The sequence below is a fragment of the Bufo gargarizans genome, chromosome 10 (genome assembly GCF_014858855.1).
Source record: "Bufo gargarizans isolate SCDJY-AF-19 chromosome 10, ASM1485885v1, whole genome shotgun sequence".
In the NCBI taxonomy this organism is placed as follows: domain Eukaryota; kingdom Metazoa; phylum Chordata; class Amphibia; order Anura; family Bufonidae; genus Bufo; species Bufo gargarizans.
Genome location: NC_058089.1, coordinates 127097743 through 127119374, shown reverse-complemented (window position 1 = coordinate 127119374; position 21632 = coordinate 127097743).

Below are 21632 nucleotides of genomic sequence, written 5' to 3'. Positions count from 1 at the left end.
TTTTTAAACCCAGAATATAATTAAAGTATTTCAAGCTTCTATTTGACTGTCACAAATGCACATATGCTCTGCTGGTGCACTGAACTTGCATAAAATGGCTGCCGACGCCCACCTAACTAACAGACGGATAAAAGTTATTTTTCTGTGTCACTGGGCTCAGGGCAGGGTAAAAAGATTGTGCACTGCACCCACAAAACAAAATTTATGTAGATCGCTGAGTTAACAAGCACTTCTGATAAAAGATTATTTCCTATTCTCTCCCTCACAGAAGCAGCATCCTATCCCTGCACTAATCAGAGCAGCGCTACGTGACTCTAGCTTATATAGCGGCTGGGTCACATGCTGCACTCGCCAATCACAGCAATGCCATTAGTAGGCATGGCTGTTATGGCTTCTAAGGCTACACAAGTTGAATGCTTGTTGATTGAGCCTTTCAAAAAGCGCACTTTTACTGAAAAGTTAGGGTTCGGAGTCCAAAAATCCTTACGTTCAGCGCGAACCAGAACTTTACAGTTCGGGTTCGCTCAACCCTATATTTTTTATATATATTTTTTTCTATAGATATACAATATTTTTAGGATCATGGAAATCAATTGAATTATTTATTGATTAATTGTGAATGAATATACACGGTGTACTTAGAATTTCTATGAATTATATAAATTTTAATTTTATCTCTATTTATCTTGAATTAGCTTTTATTACTTTCATATAATTTTTATATTTGTATGTAATTTAATGAGCTTTCTGGGGAACCTTTCCAGAGATGCCATAACACAATGAACAATAAAAGATTTACATAGGTGCATTACCTGAATAGAACATATTGCTATTAGTGTTGAGCGTAAATATTCGTATTGCGAATTTTTATCGCGAATATCGGCACTTCGAGAATATTTTTTATTTTATTTTGTTTTAACAGAGTACACATCAGATGATCACCCCTCCCTTCTTCTAGTTTGTGGGCCAATGAGAAGGCTTTGTCACAGCTTAGCAACATCCTTAGCAACCAATAGAAAAGTTGCCTACCCCTTACTATAGATTAAGACACTCCCCAGCATTTTGTGGAGTTTCTTGTGAAAGAGAGAGGAGCTTGAATACTGTGCTGTGCTTTATCCAATTACATTCCAATCGCATATAAATATTCCAGATAGTTAGTGTTAGTAATAGGGAATTGTGTAGCTGAATAGGTGATAGGGTCCGGTGCAGGGTGTAGGTTATAGAGATAGTTAGCTGAAATATATAATCCAGATAGTCTTTGTTAGATAGTATAGGTTATAGTGTGTGGCAGGAAGTAGTGCTGTGATGTCCCAACAATGCTAAGTTCAACAATCAGTATTAGGCCTCATGCACACGACCGTTGTGTGCATCTGTGTCCGTTGTTCCGTTTTCCGTGATTTTCTGCGGACCCATTGACTTTCAATGGGTCCGTTGAAAACTTGGAGAGTGCACCGTTTGTTATCCACGTCCGTGATCCGTGTTGCCTGTCCTATTTTTTTGACGGACAACGGTTCGCGAAACCAATCAAGATTTGTCATCCGCGTCCGTGATCCGTGTCAGTTTTTTTCCTATCATTTTCAAGGCAAACTTGACTTTTCACTTTTCTGGTCTGGTGAGCCTCCAAAAATCAAGGAAGACACACGGAAGAAAAAACGGACACGGATCACGGAACAACGGAATCCTGTTTTGCGGACCGTGAAAAAATACTGTCGTGTGCATGAGGCCTTATGTTGTCAGACCTGATTAAAGGTGAAGTTGTATGTATTGCGCAAAAATATTCCAATGAATGGTGGTGATTTGCATGATCTCGAATACTTTGAAAAACTCTATCTGCATATAAAGCTATTGTTATGACATGCATGTAATTTTTATCTAAAACAGTGCTGTAATGTACAATTACTTACCGTGATCAGAAGTTCTTCCTCACTATCTCAAAAGTTGCTGCTAACCATTTTTATCATTTATGTAGCTAATAGTGCGTGCATGCATATGTGCGCACGCATAATAGCGCTATCGAAAAGAATATCATGAATATTACAAAATCACGAATATTTGGCGAATATCTGCCTAAATATTAGTGATATAATACGAATTTGAATATTGGCCCTGCCGCTCATCACTAATTGCTATTTCAGGATAGAATTACATAGAGCAGGGATGCTCAACCTGTGGCCCTCCAGCTGTAGTAGGCTGATAGCTGTAAGCTGTTCGTGCATGCTGGGAGTTTTAGTATTGCAACAGCTGGAGGGCCGCAGGTTGAGTATGCCTGACATAGAGCATAGATTTCTGGTTTGCAATCCACTGAACAGTTCCAGTTCTGACATCAGAGACATGCGCAATAACGCTTGTGTTCCAGCTAGGGACACAAAGGGGGACATTTATTAAGCATGTTGCTCCACAGTTATGGCATAAAATGCGCCAACATGAATGTCCTTTTGATTTGCACCAAATATATTAACTGTTTGCTCCAGAATTTTACCCGTAAAGAATGCATCACGCCAGAAATTAGTTATAAATGTCAAAGTGGGCAGGGCTATCAAATTGGTGCATATTTCATCTCCTTTATCATCCTCTTATTGGCAGAAATGGTTCAAATGGTGGTGTTTTGTCAAAAAATTTGCATTTATGGCAGAAAGATGCAACTTTTTGTCAAAAAGTCGCATTTATAAAAGGAAAACCAACTCATCATGGGAACAAGTGACAGGTAAATATTTTACCCGTAGAGGACTTCCACTGTACATGCGGCGGTGGACGGTTTTAATGCAGATAGTGACAAGGCTACTTTCTGTAAGGAAATTATGTCTGTATCCACACACACATTTATATACATGTATTAATTCAGCCTTATATGCTTGTATTAAGATATGCAGAGTTCTTCTTTAAAGGAAATATTTTATAACACCAAGCCTAGTAACACAAGCTGGCAGGAAGTGGCTGTCTGAAGCTCAAAACCGCATGGCTAGAAAGAGATATGCAAGCTTTGCAAAAGAATGCCACATTTGTGATGAAGGTACCTGGAAAGAGAATTGCTGAATGCATGACATCATAGCTGCAGAAACATATATACTCATATATACCTTTGTACGCATATATCTAACATGTGCATTAGAGATATATTTTACACTTGCTATAATACTGGTTATATAAGCATCTTGTATATTGACGTTCACCTTTTGTGAAGGACGTTTTATCAGATAAATGTTGGTACAAAATAAACAAAGATAATTCCGCGAAATATTTGAACAAAGCGAAGGTCGACAAACATGGTGGTTAGATATCTAAATTCTAAGAATTATAAATGCGTCACATATGTACCTTGTTTCTGAGAAATTATCATGACTTTTTTACTTTGGCTGTATAAAGGGAAAATTTATCAATTCGCTACCTGATTGGACTAGACATGGGGGAGGTATACGCTAATTTTGTGGTTTGAAGCTATAAATTGTCTACGATGTCAAAATAAAGGGGCAGCCATTTTAAACCTATCAATGTGTATTGGTCTTCAGTGGTTGTCCGGCCGGTGATTCACACACAGACAAACCAGGGGCCCTTTCAATTGGTAGCAGAGGATGGTTCACTGACTATCCAGGTGAGTAATAATTTCTGCCACTATTTATGTTGGTTGGAATGTTTCTCTCCTGGATACGGTGAATATCTGATGTATACTGGATGGCAGGTTAGTTGATGGCAGGTTAGTTTAGTGTTCATATGACTGTGGGACAGACACGAGGCAGCACTCAGTGTTCTGCGTATCCTGATAGGAGCGGCGTCTCCTATAGGCACAGTGGTTGGCAGGGGATGTTGTTCCAGGAACATACATCATATTGATGGCAGGGAATTTTCCGAATGTAGAACTAGTCTCTTCGGACGTTGGCAGGGATTTTACAAGTGGGAATTAGTCTCACTTGACGGTTTATTGAGTTACAGGATAACTCCGGATATATGTGAATGAGTTAAAGGATAACTCTGGATTTATGTGAAACAAGGAAACAAGGTACCAGGAATATATGTAAAGGAATACATATGATACAAAGGAAACAGTGAGGGAAACGCATACATCTCAATGCAGATGTTGGTTTCTAACTCACTAGGATTGTCTGTGGAGTGAATTGTTTAAAGAACATAACTGTACAGTTATAACTTGGAAGGTGACATTGATTACTGCAGTGTATTAAGTCCATAAATGGTGTTGCCCATATTAGATATTTTACACGTGTGATAAGAATATTGTACTGGTGGAAAATCTGATTGTGCTGGCTTAATTGATCCTCAACAGTACTAACACAATTACTTGCTGCTATTTCTACGCTGCTATTTCCACCTCACTGTTTGCTGCTAAAATATATATATAGAGTTCATTGTCAATTGCATTAAACATTATGGGTAACAGCGTGGGAAAGGATCTGGATGGTGAGCCAGAGACCAGACCCACACCGTTACATTTTGTATCAGGCTTACACACAATGCTAAATACAAAACAAGAGCCGAAAGAGGATTTTTATAGTTTCTGTAAGAGACTGTTGGATCTCTACAGTAGTACAGGGATGAATGCACCTGAATTGTTCAAGACTACATGTATGAATAATGGGGACCCTAAGACAACGCAGCTAATAAAATTAGTGAATAACGAATGGCTTACTCAATCGGTGACAGAATTTATGGAGGACATAGCAAAACGCTCAGCCTCTGGTGTTTTCAATCAAAAGGGAGGAGTATTCCCATTGTTAATGCAGCAGGACATACAACAAGAGTCTATATTGTCAGGTGGGGAAAGTAATTACATGATGATGTCAGGTTTCTCCCGGGGAAGGGATAATAGAAGGGGTCCGAGAAGTAGGGGCCAAGCAAATTACCCGGGAAGAGTAGAAAGAAATCAGAAACAGGGCTGTTTCATTTGTGGGAGTCTAGGTCACTGGAGGCGGGAATGTCCAAAGGTGAGAGATGAAGAAAGGAGAGGATACAGAGGGAGAGGCGCCTCAGACTACCGAGGGGGACCCAGACAACAGGAAAGACAGCAAGATATGACAAGAAGACAGGGAGATCTTATTAACATACACTGGCCAGCACAGGATGGGGGGAGTAGACAACCCAATCTGCAATCAGATTTACGGAGGTGGTCTGAGCATGAACACCCGTCCCCACGGGGGAACAATCACTATTAGGGGTGCCCAGAACGAGTCCCGTCCTTCATTATGCATTTTGTTCCAACTGATTGGCAAGTTTTACCACAAGTAATACTGCAGATTGATGGTATTACAGTTAATTTATTGCTTGACACCGGAGCAACGACTTCAAGCGTAAACAAAATAGACTTCATTAATGACAAATGCACCGAAGGAAGTTCTATGGGTATCAATGGGACGACAGTGATACATAAGGTGACAGCACCGCTCCCGGTTTGTACTCTTACGGGAGAACTAGTGACGCACATGTCTTTTGCAGTCCTGCTAGAATGCCCCGTTTGCCTATTAGGAAGGGATCTAATGGCAGCATTACAGATTTCATTAGTCTTTGACAAAAAGGGAAGACTGACAGCGACCTCAATGAAATGTGACCTGACAAACCCAAAGAGACGTGACATGAATGGGTTCTTTTCAAGCATACCAATGTCCCTGGAAAATCATCCAATCTGGGCTAAATGTAAAGACTCAGTAGGAACGATTAACTGTGAGCCCTACCGGCCCTGTTTGAAGGAGGGGGTTATGCCAACCTTTCAGAAACAATACCCATTGAGTGAGGAAAAGTTAGAGGGTATAAGGCCGCAAATTGAAAAATACTTGCAGATGGGAATTCTTAGGAAAATTGTCAGTCCCTGGAATACACCGATAAATCCCGTAAAAAAAAATAATGGCACATGGAGATTGGTACAGGATCTAAGGAAGGTAAACAAGGCAATTATCCCACTTCCCCCCTTGGTGGCAGACCTTACAGCTGTGTTTGGGGCCATTCCTGCGGGATCCAGATACTACACTGTAGTTGACCTCAGTAATGCGTTCTTTTCCATACCAGTGGCTTGGGATGCACAAAGTCTTTTTGCTTTTCAGTGGGCTGATGATGGTCAGGTGACTTGGACCCGTCTCCCACAAGGTTTTGGGGATAGTCCAGCAGCCTTTTCTATTGTATTAAAGGCTACATTGGAAGATTGGGAACCAAAGAGGGGATCCACCTTAATACAGTACACAGATGACCTTTTACTCTCCAATTCGGAGTTAGAAGCCTGCGAAATAGATTCACGGAGTTTATTAGACCACTTGGCAAGCAAAGGACACCTGGCCTCGAAGAAGAAAATCCAATATGCAAGTACCCAGGTAGAGTATCTGGGGTGCATAATAGAGGCAGGAGAGAGAAAGATCTCACCCGCTAGAGTCAAGGCAGTGACCTCCCTAAGCAGGCCAGGGGACAAAGCTACAATGCTGTCCTTTCTAGGGTCAATAGTGTATTGTAGGCAGTGGATTCCTGATTGCTCCCACTGGGATTCAATCCTAAGAAAAACTACACTCACAGAAGCACCAAAGGTAGTGGAGTGGACAGAGGACAGAGTAGAAGCCTTTGAGAGATTGATTCGGTCCCTGACCCAAGCCCCAGCCTTGGCCCTGGCAGATTATGGAAAGCCATTCCAATTATACTGTGTGGTATCGGGAGAAACCTATGCAGCGGTTTTGACACAGACACATGGGGGAAGAAACAGGCCAGTTTCATACCTATCGAGAAAATTGCCTCCTGTAGTTCTTGGAATGCCTCACTGTCTCCAAGCATTAGCAGCCGCGGCCATGTCAGTAAAAGATGCTACTAAGATAGTCCATGGGAATGTAATGGAACTTTTCACCACTCATACAGTCTTGTCCCTCCTTCAAAACATGACCACACAACACATGACAGCTCAGAGACTGTCCGGATATGAGACCATATTACTCAGTACGGCAAACCTGGTGATAAAGACATGTCCAGACACCTCACCAGTGATAAGATTTTTGCATACACTTTTGAGACTTAAGTGTGAAGGTTCTGACGAACAAGTAGACCCAATACCTGAACACAGATGTGATGAAGTGATCTTGTCATGCACAACACCTAGGAAAGATTTAAAGGACACGCCACAGACTGACAGTATAGATGTTTTTGTGGATGGATCATGCACAAGACCAGATGACAGGACATATCAAACAGGTTACGCAGTAGTCATGCTCCCAAATCAAGTGATAGAAGCTGAACCAATTGTCACAACTTCGGCACAACAAGCTGAGCTGGTAGCGCTCACAAGAGCCTGTGAAATATTCGCAGGACACAAAGTGAATATTTATACTGACAGTAGCTATGCATTTGGAACAGTGCATGATTATGCATTAATATGGAAAAATAGGGGATATATCTCAGCAGATGGGAAGCAGATAGCGAATCAGAAATACATAGATCACTTGCTACGTGCAATTCAACTACCAGAAGCTATAAGTGTGATAAAAGTGAAAGGACACTCTGCAAAAGGAGATTATCAAGCTATGGGAAACAACTTAGCAGACAGAGCAGCGAAAATGGCAGCCAAGAGAGACACGAGAAGGGAAAGTAAGTTATTATTCATGACAGATTTTGAAAGTGAAAACTGGGTGTCAGTAGTATATCAACTACAGAAGCAGTCTACCAGTGAGGATATCAAGTACTGGAAATCTCAGGGACTGCAGATGACAGGTACAGGTATGTGGACAAAAGATCGGATATTGGGGGTTCCCACTGCATCAGCACCGCTCCTAATATCCTATCTTCATGGTCCTGGACATTTGGGAAAACAATACATATCAGAACATTACAAGTCACTGTTCTGTACACACCAATTGCAGAGATTGATAGACGATCTGGTCGACTCATGCATGACTTGTGCACAGAATAATGTTCAAGGAAAAGCACACGGAAGACATGGGAATCTACCACCCCCTACAGGCCCTCTGCAGGATTTGCAGATAGATTACACACATATGCCAAAGCAACCCGGGAATATAAGATATCTCCTTGTAATAGTCTGTAGGTTCTCCGGATGGTGTGTAGCCGTACCTACTTCAGGAGAAACAGCTGGTGTGACAGCTAGGGCATTGATAAATCAATGGATTTCAGTGTATGGACTCCCTCGGGTAATTCATTCAGATCAGGGACCTGCTTTCCAGTCCAAACTAATACAAGAACTGACGAAGATTCTGGGTTTCCAGTGGAAGCTCAATATAGTCTATCACCCACAAAGTGCAGGAGTCGTGGAAAGAATGAACCGAACCATTAAGGATAGGTTAAAAAAGGCCACTTCAGGAACATTGAAGGATTGGCTGAAATTTCTACCCGCCATTCTCTACCAAATAAGAACGACACCAAATAAACAGACAGGGTTGTCACCTTATGAAGTGTTATTCGGTAGACCCCCTAATACCCGTGAGGAACCAGATATTGACAGTAACATTTTTGCCTTGCAGGAGCAGTACGTGAAACATTTGGTAGGTATACTCTCGGAAAATCATGATAAGGTTGCTGTCACCTTTCCTCCTCTTTCCACAGACCCAACTCATCCATTCTTGCCCGGAGACAAAGTTCTGGTGAAACAACTGGCTGTCCGCCACAAGACTGGTCCAATATATCAAGGTCCATGTGAGGTTCTAAGAGTTGCTCGAACGGCTGTCCTTACTGACCAGAGTCCACAGTGGATACACGCCAGCCGGCTCAAGAAGACACCGGAAGGAGTCCTGAAGGAATTCCCCGGACAAGCATGAGTCTTTTGGACAAGATGCCTTCAAAGGAAATGACTTTGATCATACCCCCAAGCCTGCAAAATAGATATGAGCGATGGCTAAGAGGCTATCCTAAACCACTTTGTCCAGAGGATCCAAAGACTATGCAGGACTTGTATGAGGAAGAATTTATGTTCAGGGAGTATACCAATGAACTAGAGACAGAGGACTTAAAAGATCAAAACTTTCCTGAACCGTTTAGTAAGCAGATGATTCAGAGAATGAAAATGGTGTGTGGTATAAGGAATGATCATGTGGAATGGGATTCCATATGATCAAAGAGGGGACTGTAAGGAAATTATGTCTGTATCCACACACACATTTATATACATGTATTAATTCAGCCTTATATGCTTGTATTAAGATATGCAGAGTTCTTCTTTAAAGGAAATATTTTATAACACCAAGCCTAGTAACACAAGCTGGCAGGAAGTGGCTGTCTGAAGCTCAAAACCGCATGGCTAGAAAGAGATATGCAAGCTTTGCAAAAGAATGCCACATTTGTGATGAAGGTACCTGGAAAGAGAATTGCTGAATGCATGACATCATAGCTGCAGAAACATATATACTCATATATACCTTTGTACGCATATATCTAACATGTGCATTAGAGATATATTTTACACTTGCTATAATACTGGTTATATAAGCATCTTGTATATTGACGTTCACCTTTTGTGAAGGACGTTTTATCAGATAAATGTTGGTACAAAATAAACAAAGATAATTCCGCGAAATATTTGAACAAAGCGAAGGTCGACAAACATGGTGGTTAGATATCTAAATTCTAAGAATTATAAATGCGTCACATATGTACCTTGTTTCTGAGAAATTATCATGACTTTTTTACTTTGGCTGTATAAAGGGAAAATTTATCAATTCGCTACCTGATTGGACTAGACATGGGGGAGGTATACGCTAATTTTGTGGTTTGAAGCTATAAATTGTCTACGATGTCAAAATAAAGGGGCAGCCATTTTAAACCTATCAATGTGTATTGGTCTTCAGTGGTTGTCCGGCCGGTGATTCACACACAGACAAACCAGGGGCCCTTTCACTTTCACACTACCGTTGTCCGGATCTGGCAGGTAGTTCCGGCAACGGAACTGCCTGCCAGATCCGGAAAACTGTATGCAAACACAAATATGTTTTTTCTGGATCCGTTAGACGGATCCAGTGAGATACCGGATCCGTCTCATCTGGTATTATCTGGAATAACGGATCCGGTATTTAATTTTTTTCAAAGATCAAAAGCAAAAAATAGCTCCTCCTATGTGCCGGCGCATGCGCAGACCGGAAAACCGGATCTGGCAACGCGGCAATTTCCGGAACACTTGGTACCGGATCCGGCATTAATACATCTCTATGGAAATTAATGCCTGATCCGGCAAGTGCGGTAGTGTTTTGGAATTTTGTTTGGAAAAAATACAGCAGCAAGCTGCAGTATTTTATCTGGTCAAATACCGTACAAGGGACGGAACTGAAGACATCCTGATGCATACTGAATAGATTGCTTTCCATTCAGAATACATTAGGACAAAACTGATGCATTTTTGTTCCGGTATTGAGACCCTTTGCCGGATTGCAATACCGGAAAAGAATAACGCTAGTGTAAAAGTACCTTAAAATATATTTTTTTTTTACATTTTCCATATATCTACTTTATATCTGCATCATTTTGTAGAACGTTAGAAGGCTTAGTCCTTTAGAGGCAAATTGTAAAATTTTCAACAAAACTTCCAAGAACAGCTTTTTTACCCCTTAAGGACCTCCGCCGTACATGTATGGACGTGACTTAAGGACCAGCGACGTACATGTACGGCAGGCTGACCGGGCGGGTGCAACACCAAGCGATCAAAAAGTCATACGCACCTCAAAACAGTACCATTCAAACAATCATCTCATCCCGCAAAAAATGAGGTCCTACATAAGATAGTCGCCCCAAAAAAATAAAATAAATATGACTCTCAGAATATGGAAACACTAAAACATGATTTCTTTTTGTTTCAAAAATGTTTTTATTATGTAACAACCTGCTGTATAAAAATATCACATGACCTAACCCCTCAGGTGAACACTGTAAAAAAATAAAATAAAAAAACTGTATCAAAAAAGCCAAAGTGGTCTGCACCTTTTGATATATGAAGTGAAACAAATCACCACTTTTGATTTGTAATGTTAGTATTTTTTTGCCATTATTGATAAATGTCCCCCAATATGCACAGTAACATGTGGTTGCTTATTCATCGATGCACTGGAAACACAAGGTCTTGTGCCTGCCCCAATAGACAGTGTGGATTTGGCATACAAGGAGCTGGTGTGCTCTCCATTTTGAGACATAGGCCAAACCGAGTGTGCGTTCCATGTTAAAGAGCACACCAGGCCTTGTGGAAGTATGGCCACTTTATACCTGAAACATGATGTAGCTCTATGTCATTTCCTGAGCCACCAATCAATTCAGTTGGATATGTGTGATATCATCTAGGACAGATCCAGGAACATTGTGGCTGTGCAGCATTTGAGGAAAGTAACGCATTATTGGCGGAACGTTTTTTGGAAAAAATACTGTGGCTTTCAGAAGGTGCTGGCCATGTGCAGGAGACTCTCCTTGCATTTCAACCATTCTTATGTAACAAGGAACTCCCTTCTGGACTTAGAGCAACAGAACAGTCTGCCATTGCGACTGAAATCAATGGAATCCCACCTTGCATATGCTACAGTGGTTATATAAGCAGATTATTCGTAAAGTGGTGAAAGTGCTGCTACCACCACCACAGCTGCTACTCCCTGTTACCCTGTTACTACCCCCCCTACAGCTACTTCCATTATCCTTACTGACACTACGATTACCCCTACCCAGCCACCACTAATACTGCTTTCTACTGTCCGAATAGAGACACACACACACATCCTACTGCATTGTTATTTCCATGCTGTGCTGCTACTGCTGCCACTAATATTGCTGCCACATGCCACTATTATCCATACATAACTTTCATAGTAGAGTTTTTGCTGGAATCGGCAGGGTTTAACAAAAATGCATCCATTACTGATAATACAACCATCTGCATCCGTTATGAATGGATCTGGTTGTATTATCTTTAACAAAGCCAAGATCGATCCGTCATGAACTCCACTGAAAGTTAATGGGGGATGTTTTCCATTGTGTCAGAGAAAACGGATCCATCCCCATTGACTTGAATTGTGGGTCATGACGGAAAGAAAACCGCTGCTTACTGCAGTTTGCTCACCAGTATTGGGAATGCAACCAAACGGAACGGAATGCATTTTGGAGCATTTTGTTATGTTAATTTATGTTTTGTTCCCATTGACAATGAATGGGGAAAACGGGAAGTATTTTTTTTTTCCGGTATAGAGACCCTTTGATGGATCTCAATATTGGAAAATAGAAGCGCTAGTGTGAAAGTAGCCTTAGACATTACCCTTTCCACACCCTCACTGTAATGCTGCTGCTCCCAAATAAAAGGGGACATTTTTCCAGGCTTGTTCAAAACAAGTCACTTGTTTTTTATGACAATTAACACTTGTGCGTGTATATATATACTTGGGCAGGCATTCCGCCTCTGTTAAGGCATAATGTTTAAATGCTTGCTCCCAACAAGCCACAGTTTTTTTCTAAAGAGAATATTTAAGAGCTTATGAAGGGAGGTTTTTTGGCTCCATACAACGCAAAGGTTTTAAGTAGCCATAATAAATACATGTCAATAAAAGAGAAGTTGGACCAGTCTATTGCACTGCTGCACATGTTCCTTTAAAACGGACCTGTAGGGACTTTAGTATGATTTTATATAATACAAATTTCTATGTGTATATATTACATGCACAAAACTAGGAGCAACATCATTAGTATGTTGCGACTGTTTTCTTTGTGAATGCACCATTCTTTTGAGTAAATTAAATCTCTTTACAGAAATCCATACTTCCAACCAGAACATGTTTACTGGTGTCCATAGGCGTGCGCACGGGGTGTGCCAGGTGTGCCTGGGCACACCCTAATCAAGCCGACTTGAGGTTTACAATGTGCGGCACTGCAGGCAGCAGAGCAATACAGCTGATGCCTGAAATCTCCAATAACAGAGCTCTGTACATTACAGAGCTCTGTTATAAGGGAGGAGGCTGCTGATTGGCCAGTATCAGCTGGCTGCCCTGCTATTGGCTGATCCTCTCACACCCCCTCCTCTCGGGAGCTGAACACAGCAGCAGTAGCTTCCTTTTCAGTTATTATGAAGACAGGAAGCGCGCCACCCCTGCTGCTGATGAAGTGCCAGGGACAGCATTAGGAATGGAGCCATCACCATGTGCCCAGGTGAAGTGACAAGGTGAAGTGTCCTGCAGGCTTCTATCTACTGCTGGGTGGGAGCTCCATGTGGAGCTTTATGAATTGAAAAACTAATAGCCAAGACAGAGGCTAAAAGAAACCTGCTTCTGACCCTTATGTTAAAACATAACTTTCATTTGATTGCTTTAACACCTAATGGGAAAAAATCATTTTAAAAAGCTGCTGTTTCTCTAGATGACCTTATAGTAGTGGTAATAGAGTCTCAGGGGTCTATAAAAGCAGCTACACTATTTTTACAGACCTTTGAGAGTCTATTAACACTACTATCAACATAAGGTCATCTAGAGAAAAAGCATTTTTTTTTTTTTTTTTTTTTTTTCCGTTTAGATGTTAGAGCAATCTAATGAAAGTTATGTTTTAACACCTAAAGGATTTTTTTTTTTTTAAACCTACTGTTTCTTTAGATGACCTTATGTTGATAGTAGTGTTAATAGAGTCTCAAAGGTTTGCAAAAATAGTGTAGCTGCTTTTAGGCTGGGTTCACACTTGAGCGCATTTTATATGCGCGTTTAACGCGCGTTTTTGTCGCGCGTTTTTACGCGCGTTTTTTGCAATAGTAAACGCGCGATTGTGTGATTGACTGCAGTGTCCTATGGCCACAAACGCGCGTCAAAACGCCCCAAAGAAGCTCAAGAACTTTTTTGAGCGTAGGGCGTTTTTCATCGCGTTTGAACGCGCTGTAAAACGCTCAAGTGTGAACCAGGGCCATAGGGAAGCATTGGTTTTCATGTGTTGAGCGTTTTACAGCGCGTTTGAATGCGCTGTAAAACGCTCAAGTGTGAACCCAGCCTTATAGACCCTTGAGACTCTATTACCACTACTATCAACATAAGGTCATCTAGAGAAACAGCAGCTTTTTAAAAAAAAATAAAAATTTCCTTTAGGTATTAGAGCAATCAAATGAAAGTTATGTTTTAACATAAGGGTCAGAAACAGGGTTTTGTTTAGCCTCTTGGTTATTAGTTTTTCTATGTAAGTTCTCTGGATCAATGAGATTTTTTCCCCCGTATGGTTTATATATGGAGAGCAATGTCCAGTGATAACAGAGAGGACTATACTGTATATTGTACGGGATGGTGCAGGGGTTATACTGTATTGTACGGGATGGCGCAGTGGTTTTTATGCTCTTTGATGTGACAATTATCTTAGGTTTTCCTATCGCCCACCTTTGATGGCGCTGTGCCCAGCTCTGAGCCGATCCCGCTCAGCAGCTGCCAAGGCTTAGAGGAAACACTGGTTCTGTCACCCCCGTGCTGCACTTTTTCGCCCCATAAGATGCATTTTTTCCCCCAAAAGTGGGGGGAAAATGCCCCTGCGTCTTATGGGGCGAATACTAATCAAGTTATTAGTACCAGAGGGCCAGGAAGCGCTATACTCACCTCTTCCTGGTCCTCATGCGCTCCACTGTGAAGGCTGCGCACAGTGTGAGGCCGCGCTGTGACCTCACACTGTGCGTGCCCACACAGCATACTGTACAAGAGGATTACCGAGCGCGAGCGGTGAGGAGCGGCAGCGTCCGGAGCAGGAAAGTGTTTTTCTGGGGGCTGATATGAGGCACTGGGGCTCTTATCTGAGGTCTGATTGGGGGTCATTCACATTGGGGTCTGATCTGAGGTCTTATTGGGGTCTTATTGACATTGGGGGTCTGATTGGTGGTCTGACCTGAGGTGTAATGATTTTTTTTTTTCTTATTGTCCCTCTCTAAAACCTTATAGGGCGAATAGAGCGTCTTATAGGGTGAAAAATACGGTAAGTTTAAAAATGATTTCTTCTCCCTTCATTATATTGATAGTGCAGGTCTGTATGTATACAGAGTGTATTTGTGTATATATATGAGTGTGTATGTGTATATAATATATATATATACATACATACACAGGTGCGTGCGCTGCGTCTGTGTTTGTGCTTTAGGGTGCACACCCTAATGCAATAGGCTGCGCACGCCTATGCTGGTGTCTATATCTCATATACATAAGGAAACACATTGTTTTGAAGCAATAATGGCATTCAATCTGCTGCTTTATGTGTTTTTTATGGACAGCATACTGGTACTCTTATGAGAACTTGTCACAGGCAGATCTTTTAGTGCTGAGTCATATGAAATATCAACTGTATAGATGTACTGTAGTCCCTTTCTTTCAATTCACTCAGCAACCATTTCCCCAAAAGAGGTATGTAGATGTGAACTCCTCCACCTTGGATGCTCTGGGAGATGTGATTTAATTTGTCTTTTTCCCCATATACTAAGTTTGCATTTCCACACTTAGACAGTAAGTAAGGGAAGAATGATGTGCACAGATGCTCAATATTTACGCTTCCTTTTCAACAATTCCAATTGTAATGTCAAATCTTGAGGTTTACAGAAATAAATTGAATGTGCAGTCTCTGTTCTTCAATCTAGGGATCTCCCATAGGAGTTGCTGCTTAATAGTTACCAGATACTGCATATAATCATTTCCTCGGGTAATTCAGTAATTATTAAGTATATCCAGGGCCTATTCTAGCTCTTCTGCTGCCTGAGGCAGAAATGTTAATGGCGCCCCCCCCCCCCCATTAAGCAAATAGTATGAAAACCAAGTAGCCCACTTAATATACTGTACACATAAATATATACCAGCAGTGGATATAACGCACACATAAATATATACCAGCAGTGGATATACCGCACAGTAGTTGTGCCCTCTCTGTGCCCCCTTCACAATTGTAATGCCCTCTTTGTGCCCTCTTCACAGTAGTAATGCCCTATGTGGCCTTCACAGTAGTAATGCCCATTGTGTCCCCTTCATAGTAGTAATGCACCCCCCCAGCATGGCAGCATATGCTCGCTATTACTGGGTACAGGTACAGCACTGCTCCCACCAGGATCAGGAGAAAGGTGATCGCGAATATCACGAAATTCAGAATCATCCGTCCTGTGCCTGTCGCCCCAGCAGCATGGCCTTTGTGTCATTCAGCAAGCATAACCCATTCGGCCATCGGCACCAGCCCCTGCCAGCCAGGAGCAATAGATCACTCATCTCAGAAGTGTTGTGGAAGTTGCTGACTAGAGACATGTGGATACTGTAAGGAGGAGTGAGCGGTGGCTTCTTCCGCTCTATGTGTCTGAGGTGTTGGACAGGATCAGTTTAGAGAGCACGGGCCACCAGGATGAACCCCCCCCCCCCCCCCCTTTAGCACACCACTGCGCAGGGAGCAGGCGGCATCCAGCAGTGTTTGTTAACTGCTGTGTGGATGCCGCCCCCTCAAAAACACTATAAACTGCTGTATGAGGCAAAAATGGCCCCGTATAGTACACCTATACAAATCAGGTATCCAATATATCGTACTGTACAGTATGTGTCACCAGGGGTGGATTAAGTGTACCATGGGCCCGGGGCTGTACACATAACTTGGGCCCCCCACCCAGTGTGTGCCATATCGATACCGCTATCTATCTATTTTTTATTTTATGGAATCTGCGTATACATATATATACACACACGCACTATATACAAACACACTATATATATATATATATATATATATATACACACACACACACACACACACACACACTATATATATTGTAGGGATCTGTCCCAATGGTAGCCTTCAGATAAGAACACAGCAGCAGCCTTTTAGCCTTGAAAGCAAAGCAACGGTTGTTCTTTATTCTTGACAAAACAATAAAGCCATAAATGTCAGTGACCGGCTTGCTCCAGCTGGCCTTAAAGAAATAATAACGTCCCAGGTATGGTATTGCACAGTACCGTAACCCCATGTGGTGTATGTGGACCTCACTTTGTCCACAGTCTTTCAGGCACTCCAGCTCAGACTCTGATCCAACACAGCACTCCACAGAGTCCACTGTCAGAGAGAGGTAATCACCCCCACCTGACACTGCTGGCTGTTTTTTTGTAGGCCAGTCAAGACCCGGCCTGGAACGTGGGGAGTAGTCACCCCCCCAGCACTATGACTTCTCCCAGTAAGAGCTGTCTCAGATCAGCTATTCACAGCTGTCTATATATATAAAGAAGGACGTATAGATGTATGTACTGTATATATGTATGTATGTACCTTGCTACCTGGAAATAAATATTGTGGGAGTCACAGCTCTCTAGCACATACCGTTCCTGAGATATTCCCAAAAAATGAAAATATGGCACACCACATGACCTACATTAGCCAACAGAAGCCTGCAGTTCTTTTTCTTCATATCCAAACTGCCATACACACGGTCACATGTCCCTTATCAGCCAATAGAATCTCGTAGATCCTTAGTCTCCACATAAACGCAGTTTTACACCAGGTTTCCATAACAACCCAGCCATTTTTCTTCACTGCTGTAGGTCAGCTTTAAAGGGTATGGCGCTGTGGATGACACTGTTAAGGGAGCGAATTGCTGTGGAGTTGACAGTTCAGGGGGTAGGTAGGGTGGCTATTCAGACCACCCTCAAAAAACGTTTTTAAGAACCCAGCCCCCAGGACCCCATAAGCCACGCCCCAATTTGGTTAGGCCACACACCCTCCCACTCCGCAGCCGACAGGAATTGAAAAAATGATGGGAAAAATCAACTTCTGTCAGCTTCAGGGGTGGGAGGGACTTTCTCCCTGCAGCTCACGCTCAGATAGAACAGTGCTGCTGTCTGACAGTGAGCTGTTCAAAAGGACATCCCTGCATGAGATATTCCCAAAAAATGCATTAGCCAATAGAATCCTGGTCAGATGATCCTTATCAGCCAATAGAACCTCGCAGGCCCTTAGTCTCCACATACACACAGTTTTACACCAGGTTTCCAGAACAACCTAGCAATTTTTCTTTACTGCTGTAGGTCAGCTTTAAAGGGGCAGGGGGCTGTGGATGAAACTGTTATAGTGGATACTATCGATATCTTTTAATGACACACACAAACATTAAATGAAATATACCCGGGCAAAGCTGGGTCCTTTTGCTAGTACTAAATAAACGAAGCTGAGCAGCAGCTTGAGGTACTTGAAGGCCAGAACAAGAAGCTCCTAGGATTAAAGTAAGAGACAGACTACAGCTAACTTGAGTTCCAGCATAAGAGGAAGAGTTTCCCATTTATCTAGCCAAGCATAGCAGAGCTGAGAGAGCTACCGCATAGCATAGCTGAGATTGTTGCAGAGAAGTATTTGCCTGCTAAAGTTAAGCCAATACCTGCTGATGACCAAAATATTGTTTGGAAGCTGTTTGGATTACTAATTTATGCCAAGTAAAAACAACTGTTTAATGTTACTACAAGTCTGGACTCCATTTATTCTACTTGTTCATCATCCAAGTTCATCTACCCTTGTTGAACTGCTTCTGACCATATCACGTCTGGGATCCACAGATATCCAGGCAGGAATACAGTGACACGTGTATATAACATCTACAGAGACTGTAGGCCACCCTGCACCACTCTGTAAATCCCACCTCTGGGTACCAACATTATCATCTACAAAGGGAGACTTGTGTTTCCGCTGCTTAACCGCAGCTGGCATCACGTTTACTTGCTCTATAAGAGGGAGATATATTGTAGAAACCTCCTAAGGGGCAAGGGATACTCCAGACACTGAACCAGGCCGTTGCATACATTACCCCCCCCCCCCCTTCCCCGCCCAAAGCCGGGGGTCTGGGCAACTTCAGCAAACATGCAGTGTACTCAAGACAGGGCATCTGTATTCCCTTGCAGCTTGCCTGGCCTATGCGCCGCAGAAAACCTAAAATCCTGTAGAGCCAGAAACCTGCGGGTGACACGGGCATTGTTACCTTTTTTTTCCTTAGCCATTTCAGAGGGGCATGATCCGATACCAGCTTAAATTTCCGTCCCAGGAGGTAGTATCGGAGGTAATCAAGCACCCACTTAATGGCCAAGCATTCTCTCTCAATTATAGAATAATTCCACTCTGCCAGGGACAGCTTTCTGCTGAGATAACACATGAGTTGTTCTTCCCTATTTATGACCTGAGCTTGTAAGAAAGACGAGACAGAGGGTATATGATAGAAACTTTTAAATACATAAAGGGAATCAACAAGGTAAAAGAGGAGAGAATATTAAAAAGAAGAAAAACTGCTACAAGAGGATATAGTTTTAAATTAGAGGGGCAAAAGTTTTAAAGTAATATCAGGAAGTATTACTTTACTGAGAGAGTAGTGGATGCCTTTGAATAGTCTTCCTGCAGAAGTGGTAGCTGCAAATACAGTGAAGGAGTTTAAGCATGCATAGGATAGGCATAAAGCTATTCTTCATATAAGATAGGGCCAGCGGCTATTCATAGTATTCAGTATATTGGGCAGACTAGATGGGCCAAATGGTTCTTATCTGTCGACACATTCTATGTTTCTATGAGACATCACCGCTCCTAGGCCCACTTTTGATGTATCTGTCTGAATGATAATCTCTTGGGAGAAGTCCAGAGCTACCAAGACTGGCTGTCTACAGAGGGCCGACTTAAGCTTCTGGAAGGCCTCTTTAGCCTCGGGGGACCACATGATCATGGCAGACATTTCCTCCTTTGTAAGGTCAGTCAGCGGTACTGCTATTTCCGCAAACATGGGGATAAATCTCCTATTATATCCCACAATACCGAGAAATGCCTTAACCTGTTTCTTGGTAAGTGGGCGGGGACATTCTTGGATAGCGTCCACCTTATTTACTTGGTGTTTTATCACCCCTCTTCCCACTATGTATCCCAAGTACCTGGCCTCTTCCAACCCCATGGCACACTTACTTGGATTTATAGTGAAGGCGACCTTTCTTAGTGCAATTAGGACGGCTTAAATCTTACTGAGGTGACTCTCCGAATCACGACTGAAGATCACTATGTCATCCAAGTAAGCTGCCACATATTCCGTGTGTGGGCATAAGATCTGGTCCATAGCCCTCTGAAAAGTGGCAGGGTGTCATGGACATTCCCACGACAGCTGGAAGGAGATCGGTGAGACTGGCAACACATGGTTTGATCTGACATGTTTTCCGTTTGGATCAAATAACATCTTTGTGTTGTTTCTGGTGCTTGCCACACCTTCTTTCCCCAGGTGTGGCTATTAGGGTCATTTAACTATCTCTATTTATAGTTGCTTCTCCCACAATGCGTTGGTTGCAGTTTATAGCTTCTGTTTGGACCTTTGGATAGATTGTGGTTGGATCTCGGGTGAGTTCCTGGTGCTTCCATTGCTCTTTTGAAGTTAAGTCTTTCTTTTCCCTTTTGCATTTTGTTTGGGTTCTGTGTGTTACATTTCCCTATTGTTTGTATTAGGCCTGAAGGAGACTCCTATTTGTCGTTCCTTTTGGAGAAACAGGTAGTCTCGTCCCTGCCATTAGTACCAGGGTCCTATAGGGCTTGATAGGACTCTAGGTTTTCCTGCGTATGAACTCATCTAACCTTAGGGTCTGTTTATACTGGTAGTCAGTCAGGATTTTGGTTAGGGTTTTCACTAGGAGGTGTCCATTTTCCTTCACTAGTTCTCAAGCCGGATTCCCTGTCCCTCCCTTCCCTCTTATGCTCAGTGTGGTGTTTCCCTCCCACACCAAAGCGTGACACAGGGGCCCCTTGCAAACCAAATGTCATCCTTTTGTAGTGGAAAGACCCTTCTGGTGTGGAAAACGCACAGTAGTTGTGCCCTCTCTGTGCCCCCTTCACAATTGTAATGCCCTCTTTGTGCCCTCTTCACAGTAGTAATGCCCTATGTGGCCTTCACAGTAGTAATGCCCATTGTGTCCCCTTCATAGTAGTAATGCACCCCCCCAGCATGGCAGCATATGCTCGCTATTACTGGGTACAGGTACAGCACTGCTCCCACCAGGATCAGGAGAAAGGTGATCGCGAATATCACGAAATTCAGAATCATCCGTCCTGTGCCTGTCGCCCCAGCAGCATGGCCTTTGTGTCATTCAGCAAGCATAACCCATTCGGCCATCGGCACCAGCCCCTGCCAGCCAGGAGCAATAGATCACTCATCTCAGAAGTGTTGTGGAAGTTGCTGACTAGAGACATGTGGATACTGTAAGGAGGAGTGAGCGGTGGCTTCTTCCGCTCTATGTGTCTGAGGTGTTGGACAGGATCAGTTTAGAGAGCACGGGCCACCAGGATGAACCCCCCCCCCCCCTTTAGCACACCACTGCGCAGGGAGCAGGCGGCATCCAGCAGTGTTTGTTAACTGCTGTGTGGATGCCGCCCCCTCAAAAACACTATAAACTGCTGTATGAGGCAAAAATGGCCCCGTATAGTACACCTATACAAATCAGGTATCCAATATATCGTACTGTACAGTATGTGTCACCAGGGGTGGATTAAGTGTACCATGGGCCCGGGGCTGTACACATAACTTGGGCCCCCCACCCAGTGTGTGCCATATCGATACCGCTATCTATCTATTTTTTATTTTATGGAATCTGCGTATACATATATATACACACACGCACTATATACAAACACACTATATATATATATATATATATATATATATATATATACACACACACACACACACACTATATATATTGTAGGGATCTGTCCCAATGGTA